General features: G+C 42.2%; 1 protein-coding gene across 2 annotated transcripts in view; it reads left to right on the top strand.

Annotated features, from left to right (window-relative positions):
• The window catches only part of GABRG1 (gamma-aminobutyric acid type A receptor subunit gamma1), a 734,122-nt gene that overhangs the window by 517,933 nt on the left and 202,327 nt on the right, over positions 1-13,862 (top strand). The gene's annotated exons all lie outside the window — the stretch shown is intronic.

The raw sequence follows: 13,862 nt of genomic DNA, 5'->3' as shown, positions 1-13,862 counted from the left end.
AATGAGAAATAAATAAACAAATTAAATAAATGAGAAAAATAACACAGAATAAGCATGTTATGATGTAGGTAGTTGTTCACATGCCTGATCTTGTGATCCACTGCAAACCATGTATGTCATGATCACAAGACCTTAGTTTTTTCTTCATCTCAGTTTTTCAAGGTGGTTATTTTCATTTAAACAGCTGATGTGAAGTTGTTCAATCTCGCCTTCATTTTTAGTGATGGGTTCGGAGCCGATCCGCGGCTCCGAGTCGGCCAATTTGTAAAGCTTGAGGCCAAAGCCCTGTCCCACAATGCACCACTACATTCCCCAGATCTAGTTTGCTGCTGCAACTGATCATGCATTTCTTTACAGTTCAGGCCGTTGGAGAGATAAGTCTAATATTTTCAGCAATTTTTTTCTGAATAATTACCTTTTTGCTAGTTAGGTTTGTTATAGTATTGTGGTTAGTACAGTTTATCCATTTTTCGGATTTATATCCCTTTTTTGATATATATGTATATCTCTCTCTCTAGTTTTTGGGCGTTGACCCTGTTTCTTCTGTGTTAGCCATTTGGCTTATTTGCCCTATCCTAAGCCAAGTTAGGCTCTTGCAGTTTTCTGCAATTTTTTGTTAGCCGGTTAGGCTCTTACCCGTTTGTTGGCTGTTTTTTGTTATTTATCTTAGCCTGTCAGGCTTTTTCTGTTTGCACAGTCTTTAGGAAGTTACGGTAAGCTGCCTTTTAGTACTTATAGTCGATTAGGCTTAGTTTTCTTTACTGACAGGGTGGTGTTGTTTCCCTTGTTGACTTGTCACAATGTCTGAGAAGGCAAAATCAGGGTTTAAAAGATGCCCTAAATTTAATCAAAAGATGTCAATAACTGATGGCCACTCCACATGTGTGTATTGCTTGGGTGAGGTCCATTTACAGGAGGTTTGTTCCATTTGTTATGGGTTCAGCTCTAGAGTTTTGGCTGAAAGGAAACATAAGCTCATGGAGCAGGGATTGATTATCTGCTTTCCAATCAGACTTGGATTCTGCTCCAGGACAACCAAAACCTTCTTCTCCAGCCTCTTCCACTAGTTTGGGTCCGAAGGGCTCTTCGGTTCAGAAATCTTCAAAAAAGGCTACTGTCTCGGCTCCAATGTCATCGGAACCGACCATACAGGTTATTGGTAGGAGCCGGTCCCCAGTCTTGGAACTGGCATCTCCTACCTTGAGATTCCTGATTCTGGGTTCACTGGCTCCATCGGTGGTTTCATCTCAGGCTTCCAGACTCTCTGATTTGGATGTGGATCAAGTGGTGCGCAGACTTTTACAGGATCTGGCGCTTGCTAAAATTCTGTCGGCTTCGACTCAAGCAGCTTCAGAACCGACAAAGTCCTCTCCTGTTGTTTCTGCTCCTCCTCCGACTCGAATCGAGACATCTGAGCCGGAGGAGGCTATTCAGTCATTTGTGGAGCTGTCGGTACCGACAACCCTGATGTCTTCTGCTCTGCCGGCAGAATCTGTGAGCTGACACTCTCCTGTCGGTTCCAGGGGGGGGGGGGTCGAACCGATACGTTGGTTCCGACTCTTCCTCTTGGGGCTTCGGCATGGATGAGTTTGTCTCCTACGTCTGGCTCAGAGCTGGTGGTTCTGGTGCGGGAGGAGTCTTCAGTGTCTTCTGACCCGGGTGCTTCCTCGCTTCGGAGCCGTGGGGCCTTCGATGCCTTGAGGAGGGCAATGTCCCCCGGACTACCACAATTTCTGATATGGCCACCTCCTCCCAAAAGGTGCCTGAATCTTCTCCGCTTCTCAGGTTCACCGTAAATGCAGGGACCCAGAGCCTCAGGATGGCCCTTTGGGGGAACCCTGCTCCTCTGAGTCCTCCACAGAGATTCCCACTGAGGAGGTTCCTTGGAAGAGGTTATGTAAGAGGAGACATTTAGATTCCCCCCAGGAATCCATCATGTCGGACACTGATTTGGAGGAATTGGAAGGGTCCCCAATGTCCCCCTCTGAGGATATCTCCTTCAGGGATATCCTTGAGATCCTTAAGTAAGGTTTAGGGATTGGCAGCCCCTAAATCCTACCGAGAACGAATCGGTGCTCCTGAATGCTTTCGGGTCCCGACCCCCCACCTCTTGGGTGTTTCTGCCCTTCGATGGATCTTTTGTCTCGAAGAGCATGGGAGTCACCAGATTCTATGGAGTCTGTTCATAGAAGGCCCAACAAATACATTTCAGTGCCTCAAGATAAGTCTTTCTTATCCAAACCCATACCTGTTGATGCCATGGTGGTGGCGGCAGCCACTAAAAAAGAGATATCAGAGACTTCTAGGTCTGTCCATCCTCCTAATAGAGAGCCTAGGATCATGGACAGATACAGAAAGCACATGTTCAGTTCTATGACCTTTGCCCTTCGGTCATTGAACTATCTAACCCACTTCACAAAGCTTCAGAGAGATCTCCTGAAGGAGCTTCAAGATACTCTCCAGGGTGCAGTAGCTGATTCTGTGGTGAACAAAGTGACGTCTCAGCTTGCTACCCTCAACTCCATCTTAAACTCTTCCATGCACCTCATGTCTTATGCAGCTGATGGAACGAGTAGGGCAGCGGGTACAGGAATTGCTTTGTGAAGACATTCCTGGATGCGCTTGTGTTCTTTTGCGGAACCTTTCAAGTCGTCGTTTGTGAATGCCCCCTTCGATGGTTCTTCCTTGTTTGGACCAAAAGTTAGAGACCCTCACCAGATATGAGCAAGATGGTAAGACTCTATCTATCATAGGAGTCCATTTTTCTACCCCTATTTCACCTTATCCCAAAGGTCAATGGGGAAGAAAAATATGGTTCCATAAGACCCAAGGAGCCTTTCCAAACTCACAAGGTGAAGCCTCCTCCAGGGGCAGAAGGGGAGGCAATGGTAAAAGATGATGCCCATGCAGCAGAGAGGGTCCACAGAACCAGGGTGACAGGGATCAGTTCCTTGGGAAGCCCTATCAGCACTACTGAAAGGAGGCCTGACTGTCCTGCTCTGGAGGTAGTTGGAGGATGTTTGTCTTTGTTCCTAGGTGCCTAGGTAAAAATCTCAGAAGACCGATTGGTACAAAACGTTACATCCAGAGGATATTCCATCCCCTTTCTTTCACAGCCCAGACCAACAAAAGGAATCCCAGACATTCCACCCAGTCTACGGGATGTGGCATCCATAGAGATCAAAAACTATTGCAAAAAAGAGTCATCCAGCCAGTCCCAGCAGACCAGCAAGGATCTGAAACTTTCTTAAGATTCCTTTTGGTACCAAAGAAGACAGGGGACTGGAGACCTATTTTGGACCTCAGCAGACTCAACAAATATGTGGTAAAGACTAAGTTCCGGATGGTCACGCTTCAGTCCATTTTCCCGTTCTTAGGGAGGGACAATTGGATGTGCTGTATGGATCTCCAGGATGCATACTACCATATCAAAATGGCCATGCCATCCAGGGATCACCTGCGCTTCAGGTTGGGTGCCAGTCACTTCCAGTTCAGGCCCTGCCTTTTGGTCTCACTACAGCCCCCAGAGTAAAGTTTCCTGGTTGAAGATTTGTGAGACAACATGAGCATATGGCAGTGGTCATGGCTCACTTGAGACATTTAGAAATCCTGGTGTTTCCTTACTTGGTCGAATGGCTCCTTACCTCCCCCACCAGGCATCAACTTATTCGGGCAAGGGACACTGCCATAGATCTATGCTTACAGCTGGGTATTATGATAAATTCAGAAAAGTCTACTTTATTGCAGTCTTTATAGGAGCAGACTTAAACACGGTCAGCATGTCCCTGAAGCTCCCTCCCGAAAGAGTGATTACCCTTCAACAACAAATTGTGAATCTCCTGTCATGTTAAGATAAAAAGCACCAGCATCACAGATTCTCAAGCTGCTCTGTACTATGGCAGCAACGATTATTACAATACCACTTGCGAGATCTCACATGCGCATTCTTCAGTGGCTGTTATTCACACAGTGGACATTTCAGGACTTATCAATGAATCATCCAGTTCTAATTACCAACCCTTGCAAGGACTATCTTCGGTGGTGGCTAACATCCAAGACTGTGACTGTGGGACATCCATTTGTCCTCCCGACTCCAGTTGCAACAGTAACCACAGATGCCTCCCTGATCGGGTGGGAGGGGGGCAAGACAGACAGCCCAAAGTACATGGCAGGCTCACGAGGCTCATTTGCACATAAACATCCTGGAGATGAGAGTGGTTCTTTTAGAGTTGCAGTACTTTCAAGACTCTCTTCCCCTAGGCCCATTTGCAATCCAGTCAGACAACATGTCCGTAGTCTGGTACATAAACAAACAAGAAGGAACCAAATCTTACCCCCTATGTCAAGAGGCTCTAAGATTATGGAATTGGGCAGAGTCCACCCAGTGTTTTCTGATAGCAACGCACATTCCAGGTTAATCCAATGTGATAGCGGACAGACTTAGCAGAGCTATTCTGTTGCCTCACGAGTGGTCTCTCAAGAATGAAATAGCGAAAATGATTTTCCACTGATGGGGCCAGCCTTGCTGCGACCTTTTTGCCACCTCCACAAACACCAAGTGCAGCAACTACTTTGCCCTGATCCCTCAACATGGACAGCCCCCGAGGGGCACACTCATCCATAATTGGCCCCCGGGACTCCTCTATGCTTTCCTTCCCTTTTTCCTGATTCCCAAAGTCTTACAGAAAGCCAGTTTTTGTAATAGCCCCATATTGGCCTCATCAAATTTGGTTCCCCTTCCTTGTGGTTGAAAGGCATACACCTTAACCACTGTACCATTTGGCCTTTCCTGAAGCCTCATCTACTGGAGGAGCCTTGGATCCTGGACCCAGTGCCGGATCTGTTGACCCACTCGTCAGGAGCTCTTCACCCTTCTCTTCAGTCCATCAAACTGACAGCTTGGCTGCTCCAATTCCCAGAATAGCCAGGTTCCAGAATTTATCAGAAGAGGCTCAACATATGCTCTTGTCGTCTCACAAATCTTCAACCAGGAAACCTTACCTCAGTAAGTGGAAAAGGTTTTCCATCTGGGCACAGCAGAATAACATTGACCCTTTCCTGGTGTCCATTTCGGATATTTTGGAATTTCTAACAAAACTGTTCAGTGAAGGAGCTGCAGCAGCAACCATTTGAGTCCAACAGGCTGCTATTTCTAATTTTCATATAGATGCATCTGAAAATGGTATGTCTAATAAGTTGGCTAAGGCTTTTTTGAAAGGTACGATGCACTTAAAACCACCGATCAGATCTCCTACTACTCCATGGAACTTAAACCTAGTCCTGTCCAAGATTATTCTCCCGCCCTTTGAAACTGCCTCCTCTTGTGAACTGAAATGTCTTTCTTGGAAGACCTTTTTCTTGGTGGCCATTACATCAGCAAGCAGAATTTCTGAATTGCAAGCCCTTTCTATTAAGCAGCCATACTTAATATTTCACAAAGATAGGGTTTCCCTCAGAACAAATCCGTCATTCTTACCAAAAGTGTGTTCAGAATTCACACTTAATCAGACGATTGAATTACCTGTTTTCTTTCCCAATAATTCAAATCAGTTTGAATATATGCTTCATGAACTTGACACCCATAGACAACTTTGCTTCTATTTGGACAGGACAAAAGACCACAGAAGGGCTGATCAGCTGTTTGTCTCCTTCTTGGATTCTAAAAAAGGTGCACCGGTATCCAAATCTACCTTGCCAAATGGCTCTCTGATTGTATATCCTTTATCTACAGTGAAGTGGGTATTGCATTGCATAACAAAGTCAAGGCTCATTCTACAAGAGTGGTTTCTACTTCTGCAGCCTTTTTGACCAGGTTACCTATTGATTAAATTTGTGCAGTTGCCACCTAGTCAAATCCACATACCTTTATATATCACAACAAAGTGGACAAGGCCTCTAGGGACAGAGCTTCATTTGGGTCTGCTGTCCTGAAGCAGGTACTCCCGTGAGCCATCCATCCAAGATTGTGGTGCTGGGGATGCTACCCATCAGTAAGAATGAAGGCAAGATTGAACAACTTCACATAAAGAAGTTATGTACTTACATTATTACAACCCTTCCCCACCTATCCCCATCCTATGTCTGGAAGTTCGAGAGGTTTTGTCTTGGATTTGGTTCCCCTGAGGAGTTTCCTCTCACAGTGGTCTATATAATTTCCTTGAAATCTGGTGTAGTTTTGATGCTAGTTGGCAGCAAGATCTGGAGAATATAGTGGTGCATTGTGGAATTGGGCTTTGGCCTCAAGCTGTTGGAGACCTCGAGCTTTTGCAAATTGGCCGACTCGGAGCCAAGGATCGGCTCTGAACCCATCAGTAATAATGAAGGCGAGAAGAACAACTCACATGGAACATTATGGTAAGTACATAACTTCTTTTTCCACTGTTGTCTGCAAACTGCTGTGGATTCCTGTCATCTTTCTTCATACAGTTATCCGCTTTGCAAATAATATTCCCAGCACACTCAGTAATCTGCTCAGTGAAAAGCAAAGTTTGACATCTCTTTTTTGTGGAGGGTTTCAATTCAGACTTAGGTCACTGTGTGGGAATACCTCACAATTCTGGGTCCAATGACATCTATGATTCTCAAAACACTTCGAGCAAGACTCCACCTGAGAAAGATACAATGGCATCCAAAGTCTCCTTGCCCTCAGTACCAACACCTATTATCTTTTTCAATTCCATTTCTGGGGGTTATGATGAGATTTGTGAGAAGAGAAACCACTTGGTGGAGATATCAAATATTTCTGAATCCAGGTGTCTCCTTCTCCCCTCCTGCTCTAAAACAGTCACTCACCACAGACTCCACAGACTTTGCTTGGGGATCAGTATCAAGGGAAATAAAAGTGCAAGATATCTGGATAACAAAGACAGCCAAAAGCCCATAAACATAAAAGAAATGTTTTCCCTTATCAAGGCGCGCAACTATCTGAATCACCCCTGGTCTTCAAAACCATTACAAGTTGTTACAGACAATAAGGCAGTGGTTTGGCACATAAAAGCAAGGGGGAATCAGATCTTAGCTCCTGTGCAGACTAGCCATGTTAGCATGTGATATAACTTTGCGTTACAATCTCAGACACCTTAACTTCCATCAGAACAAAATTTTGTGGCAGACAGGTTGAGCAGGACAAAGGCACACCCTCAAGAATGGATACTAGATCGGGTGAGGACTTCCAAGATTTGATCACCTGTGGAGAGTTGTTTAAGTAGACCTTTTTACCTCCTGTGAACAATCAGCTGGTAACATTCTGCTCCAGGACTCCATGCAAGAAGGCCTGGAAGACGATGCCTTTTCTTTTTCTTGGACAGGATGATTCCTACATGCTTTTCTACCCTTTCCATGGACATCCAAGGTACCTCTGAAGATTTATAGTGAATCCTCCAAACCATTATGGCCCAGTCCCCCTTCTTTTGAAATTGACCAGGGTCTGTCTTACTCCTTTGTCAAGGTTCATTTAATGGCCATTTCAGCATGTCTGCCTATGGATCACCCTCTTTCAAGGCATTTGCATGTCAAAATGTTTTTGAAAGGAGTATTGCATAATAGACTGAAGGCAGACAAGTTTGGATTTTTGAAGAAGAGCCAACTCAGAGCTGTGCCAAGGGTCTAGTTTAGCTCTTAGAGCCCAATAAGAGCTGAGCCAGTGCAGACCATCACAGCGGCAGCGCTGTTAAAAATAACTACATCTTTCAACAACTTCTGACATAGGCTACTTTTACCCATCTTTAAATAGGTGTATGCTTTCAAGTGGAGCCTCTCACAGTCCTTTTTCAAGTATTCCCCTTAAAATGGAAGCAGTACCCTGCACTATTATAACAGTGTATTATCCAGACACAGGTATTGTCTCCAAAATTAAAAACATCATTCACAACTGTAAATAATGTATTATGCAAAGTTACAAAAACTATTTCCAGAATTAGGTACATCATTCACAGCCATACCAAAAGTACACTATCTGTCAACATGCTACACCTTTTAGGTGGTAACCATCTTGCTATGTTATAAATATCCCCTCTCCCCAGCTTGAAACCATCTGTTCTAGACCCATATGCCCTTGACAGGCCATCTGTATTTCAGTTGTGGGAACTGGGCTGATTCTATATCTTAATGAGGAACAGCCACAAAGATAAGATCCACCAGCAAAACTTCATTTTACATTCCTTCTATTGTTACAACCATTGTAGTGGTCCATGGTGCGTAATATGAGTTAATTCCCCTCCTGTAGGTTAACTCCATCAGAGACCTAGAGTAACTTAATGTCCAGACATTCCATCTCTATGGTCAAATACTTTGTGTCTGCCTTACAGTTTTCTGCTCAAACAGCTGATAGGTTGCTCCTCATCCCACACTTTCCGAGGCAAAACTGTCCCCAAACCACCTCTTGCATCCCTACATACTGTAAATATCTTGAAGAAATCAGGAGACATTAGTAGAGATTTGGAGCATAAAATCATTTTTTAAGATTTTGGGATGAATACGCAGCTTCAAGTGTCCTCCTGACTTTACTTGGTAGCTTGCTTCTTGTAAGGTTAGAAAGGGAACGTGCAATAGTTACAAAATGGGTTACAAATTTCCTGTAATAGCCAACCAGGCAGGTGAAGGCTCTCAACCACTTTGTAGTCAGGGGGAACTGATCAGTCTTTAACTGCTTCAGGTTTTTTTCTATTGGGTTTGAAAGTACCTCTCCCAGTTTACATACCAGGTATCTTATTCTGTCATTCCATTTTGTTTTCTGAAGCATTTATAGAGCCCAGTACGGTACAATTCAGGGAATCTAGAATGACTTAGAATTTGAAAATGTGTGAGTTCCAGTCTTCTGATTGACCACTTATATTATCCAAGTATGCAGCCACTTACGATCTATGTGGTCTTAGTATGAGGTCCATAATGCATTGTAATGAGGCGGCAGCCCTGTCCAAGCCAAACAGCACAAACTCCCACATCTTGTTTTTGGTGCTTGGAAAAGGTGTCATCTATATTTCAAATATCAAAGTCAGCTTTCTTTCTTTAAAATGATTCCTACCCCGGTTTCTAGGATAAGAATAACAGTCTGTACCTCCCTCCAGGATTTTAAAACATTTATATGATTTACTGGGTCAGGAAATGTCCTCCTTTTTGCTTAATTTTATAATTCACCTCATTCACTTGCTCAGTAATTTCAAAAGGTCTTTGCCATCTTGTTAGGAGTTTGCTGTTGTTTGAGGAAGCCAGAGCTATAACTTGGTCTTTGACCTGACGTTCTCTTGTTCTGGCATCTCCATTATATATTCCCTGTTGGCTGGTTTGTAACCTCTCTATGTGTTCTTATATGATATGTATTACCACCTTTAGTTGTCCTGCATAATAGTATAATTGTGTAATGCTCTAATGCACTCTTAAAGGGAACTTTACTTCATCCATGTTTCCTTGGCAATATCTATTTATCATCTACTATGCTTACCATACAGGAGTTCAAAGAGGTTAATCGGTGACAAAGCTTGGAGCACTTCCTGGACGGTAAAGAAGAAAAACTGTAGGAGCCAATCCCAGCTATTCCTCTCTTCTTCTGTGACTTTCTGGGTAATTGATTTTAGAGTCCTCTTAAAATGCTTTTCTAAAAAGTTCATCAGTCTATATGTGATGTCTGGAGGTTTTGAACCGTTTTACCTTAAAGCACTAGCACAGATTCTGCATTATCTTAAACATAAAGGGGGAGTACCTATATTTGTATTTCTTTTAGAATCCCCACTTTGGAGAATAACAAAACTAATTATGATGGTATGGCTTTAGAATCGTTTTTTCTAAAAGGAGTTGCTTATGAAAATTTAGTAGCATAGTGCAAAATTACTAATATGTGCTGTAACCCGTTACTAGACTTTACTAGCTGTCCAGCAATCTCCATAGCAATCCTTTTGAAAGGAGCTTCTGGTATAAGCATGGATATGAGAAGGTTGTTAAAGTCTGGGTTCAGAGCTATCTTTCAGCACTTAAGGCACTTGTGACAAAATCTTTCAATTTCTCTTAAGGTCACTGAACAGTAAAATCAGACCAGATTCTGGCTTTAGCTCAGGCCTTATCTTTACGGCTGTGCACTAATTTCATTATCAGGCTCCAGAAGTGCCTTTATAAAAAGCTGACATATGAGCTCTTCTTTTTCCTTATTTACCGTATATACTAAATAATTCTGAAGCTCACAATACAGATAGGACGTAGGGATATCCACAGCAGAGTGTTCTCTCAGCACCCTAGATATGTCTGCTGTCACTCAGCTCAGGGACTTATCTACCTATTTTTTTTAATTTAGCCAGCTTACTTGGAGATCATCCAGATCATGGTCTTCTTCCTCCTGAATTCCCTTCAAATCAGTGTGCATAGTCTCCTTCCATATTAAAACAAGTACACGGATTTCAGTATCACATTCATTCCCCCAGAAAAGTGTAGCTCACATTAGTGGTCATAATGACCCTCATTGAAACCTTTTGTCCCTTGGGCTTTCCTGTCTGACATCTGAGACATATACCTCTTCCTGTCTTAATAATTCTTTTGTGATTTTTGTCTTCAAAGTGAACATTCCCATTTCTATGTTTCTTTTCCCTTTCAGGTTCCTTTTCTATCAAACTTCCTTCTGGGTTTTCATCAGTGACCAAATCACTTTCTACCTCTTTCTGTGTCATGTTTGTGGTTTCTTCATTGGTTTCTATTCCTTCCCAATTCTTACATCCCCTTGTGTGCATCAACTTAGACTCTGAACCTATTGCATAATCTTCCTTGCAGGGCAACACTTTTACATACCTTGCTCCTTTGGGGATGTCTAGCATGAGCTATGTGTCTACATTCTAATTCCTGAATACATATTGTTTTTGGTGGCCCTGCATTTGCTCTTTTGAAGAGTTAGTAAGCTACTGGCTAATTGCCCAGTGTGCTTTCATTAAGTAGGGAATAAAATCAGTTCAATGTGCTTTTGCCTTCCCTTGGCCGCCACACTTCTTTGAAATAAGAATTTTTTTTTCCAGTCATACTATCATTTGTAAGATAGTGGACTATAGCAACCAGTTATAAGGTCTTTCCAAGTCCTATTTGAATTCCTACTTGGGTAATGGGATACCATTTTTCTCTCCATGTATACAGATAATATCCGCAGCTATTTGAAATAGTTCTTTCCTACCTACATACTACCTTTTTCATTTACTTTTTTTTGGTTCCCCATCTGCAACCCCACTGGCATGCATACCATGCGTCCCCATTTCTGGAACAATCAGACATTCTTCATCTCTAATGGCAGCTGTCCTCATGCTGAGTATCTTGGGGATTTTTTTCTTAGCTTTAACTTTCCCGTACATGTTCATGTCATTCCATAAGGCTGGGTAGGCTATGGGTAGTAACTTGGAGTGTGTGCTCCACTCCAAGCACATAGGATGCTCACACCTTCTCAGTCCTCCTGAACTCAGTCTGTTGTCTTCCCAATGAACTCTGGCCCCAGTCAAGTCCCCACTAAGGTAATGTTCCCTTCTCACAAGATAGGTACTCCCATCCTCCACGTCACAATGTCAGTTAGATGAGTCACTAATGAAACTTGGGTTTTCTAGGCCATAGATCTTTATTCCTTTATCCTAGAGGTATGGCACAAACTGCCATTTTACAAAGGTAATCGTATTACCAGAGTCTAACAAATCTTGTAGTAGCTCTTTCATATCTGCTAAGACTGAGCATTTAATTATTTAGCAGTGACACAATAACAAAAACTGTTTCTATTATTCTGTAGAAAGGCTATTATAATTAATGACTCCCTTACCACTCTCATACTCCATAGCAGTTTTTGTGGTTTACTATCATATGTTCGAAGCGAACTCCGTCGACTGCACTTTTGTCGAACATGGAAGTTCAAAAATGGTAATATCGAACACCAAAAGCCATCCTAGAAATGGGTTTTAATATGGGTCGAGATAGGAGAGAGGTTTGTAGTTCAGCAATAACACTGAACACCTATCTCGACCCATGTTAAAACCGTTCCTAGGTTGGCTTTTGGTGTTCGATATTACCGTTTTTGAACTTCCGTGTTCGACAAAAGTGCAGTCGACAGAGTTCGCTTCGAACATATGATAGTAAACCGTTTTTGCATACACAACAGACTTGACATTAATGTTAAAATATTTAGTAATGTCCTTTTTCCTGCACTTAAAGCATAACAGCACCTTTTTTAACCTTTAGTTTCTCTGTCACTTTAAATAGCACCTCTGTGTAAATTTTCAAAACACAGGACTCTTTCCATTAAAGTAACAAAACTTTAGTCATTCTTTGGGTCTGATCAACACATCCACTTTTTTTATTTTTTACTGTCAGTAAACTTGCTTCTGTATATCAATAACTATTATTATAACTGCAGTTGCTTTACTGGTGTGACTCTCCAGGTCCAACCAAAACTTCACAAAAGTTTTACTGCTAACAGTGATCTTACTGTTTTACTTCATGTAAAAATCCAAACATGCAGCCTACAAGCCTGGTCTTTATTGTGGCCCCAACACTAGCAAGTAATCATTTTTGTTTACTTTATCATGATCATTGTAATCAGAGTTCAACATGTCCATGAAGTTATTGAGTGGACTGCCCATCAGTCGAGTAGCGAGTATCAGAACATAGTTGGCTAACTGCTATCCTTTCTGGCTGGGAATGCATTTAAAGGTTATGAAATATTATTCCAGGTCCTCTTGTGGCTTGAAGGAGATGCTCTTCATTGTTGAGCTATGAATTTATCCAGCACTACTAGGTCTTCGGCAACAGCAGCTATTGTTTGTTATTTGAACAGTTGCTCCACTGCAGTCATTCTTGGAACCTCTGATGTGAAGTTGTCCTATCTCATCTTCATTCTTTACTTGTGGGTTCGGAACTGATCCTCGGTTCTGACCCAAACGTTTATTAAAGTTCAAGGTCTCCAACTAGCTCATGGCTTACTCCCTATCCCATGAGGCTCCAGGGAATTGCCCAGATCTCGTCTGCCGCTGAAACTGATCGGGTGATTCATCTAGCTCTGGCTAAGTGTAAAACAGTTTTTTGTATTTTCCTTCATTATACATAGTTACTGTTATAACATTTTCTGTTAGATAGTTCATTCTTTGCTCGTGCTTATTTAGAGAGTGTCCTACTTACTATATTTAGCATGTACTGTTAGTTTTTCCTGGCCACTGTTTTGTTTAGGCCTAAATAGTTTTCCCCTATCCTGTTTGATCTACATTTAGTATAGTTACAAGTGTAGTTTTTCTTCTAACCTTTGGGCTTAGAAGACTGTATGATACTTTAAAATGCTTAAATAGTTTTAAGAATTTTTTTTCCTGTCAGTTTGCAGTTAAAGTTGATTAGAGTGTGAGTGTGAGTGTGTGTGTGCGTGTTTGACATAGTTCTTTTAATTAGTCATTCATATTTATATTTCATATTAGAAGTGTGTTGTTCTGTGATTATCTTATACATTTTTCCGGTCTAAGCTAGCTCATTTTTAGTGAGAGCTGCTGAACCCATCTTTAGTTAGATAGCCATTCTTTCATTCTTTGTGTGATTGATGGTTTATTGGTTGACCATGTCTAAATGAGCTAAAGATGTAAAACCAATGGGGTTTAAAAAGTGCCGTAAGTGCACTCAAAAGATGTCTATCACTGATTGCCATACTGAATGAGTTAACTGCCTGAGGGCAGTTCACTTACAGGAGTCGTGCTCAATATGCCACTCCTTTAGTTCCAGAGTTCTTCAAGAAAGGAAGAATAAGTAAATCTTAAAAGGGCTATTAAGATCTTCCTTTTCAGAGGCCTTAGTACAGGGTCAAAGTCCTCCAAAAAAGTCCATTTCTCCATCCCAGAAATTGAAGTCATCCTCTACTTCGGAGCAGTCGGAGCCAT

This window comes from Protopterus annectens, chromosome 2.part0 (assembly GCF_019279795.1).
Source record: "Protopterus annectens isolate FY-2018-M chromosome 2.part0, PAN1.0, whole genome shotgun sequence".
In the NCBI taxonomy this organism is placed as follows: Eukaryota; Metazoa; Chordata; order Ceratodontiformes; family Protopteridae; genus Protopterus; species Protopterus annectens.
Note: the sequence above shows the minus strand (reverse complement) of the source record. Positions and strands in the feature narration are given on the sequence as shown.